Here is a 787-nt window from a genome sequence, read left to right on the forward strand (position 1 = left end):
CAAAATAATTAGGAAGTGATTAGATGTTTTAAGAAAGTGTTACTTGTGTTTTTAAAATAATTTCATTGTGAGTTTATGTAATCTGATTTTTAATAATGGCTATGTTTATCAATCAGCTCACAAAGTTCCTAAAAATGTAGTAATATATTCTCATGACCCAGTTGAGCCAGCTGCACATGCCACTTTGACATTATTTTGCTAAAATAGCAGAGCCATGTGTGTCTGCGTATGTGTCAGAGAGCATTACAAACAATGCTAACTTCTGAAGAAAATGTTTTTTAGACACACTTTTTAATGACTTTTTTTCATATAATGAGTTTCTGAAATAAAATATTTTTCTTAAAAGAATAAGTCAAGCTCTGACAAAAATGTTGATAATTTGTTTGGAATTTGCCAGGTATTTGTAAATTTTCAGAATAATCAATATCTTTTTAAAACTGACTTCCAAGCTACAAATGAGTATGTCTTTCCATGTATTCAAGTTTTCTCTTTACCTCTCAATAAAGTTTTATGCTGGTCCTTTTTAAGTATGCTGCTGGATAATACATAATTCCGGTTCCCATGGCAAATACAATGTATTTTCCAGATTGGCCACTGATCTTTTTTTTTTTTTTTTGAGACAGAGTCTCCTCCGTCGCCCAGGCTGGAGTGCAGTGGCGCGATCTCTGCTCACAGCAAGCTCCGCCTCCCAGGTTCAGGCCATTCTCCTGCCTCAGCCTCCTGAGTAGCTGGGACTACAGACACCTGCTGCCACGCATGGCTAATTTTTTGTATTTTTTAATAGAAA

The sequence above is a fragment of the Mandrillus leucophaeus genome, unplaced genomic scaffold (assembly GCF_000951045.1).
Source record: "Mandrillus leucophaeus isolate KB7577 unplaced genomic scaffold, Mleu.le_1.0 Scaffold186, whole genome shotgun sequence".
Taxonomy (NCBI): Eukaryota; Metazoa; Chordata; class Mammalia; order Primates; family Cercopithecidae; genus Mandrillus; species Mandrillus leucophaeus.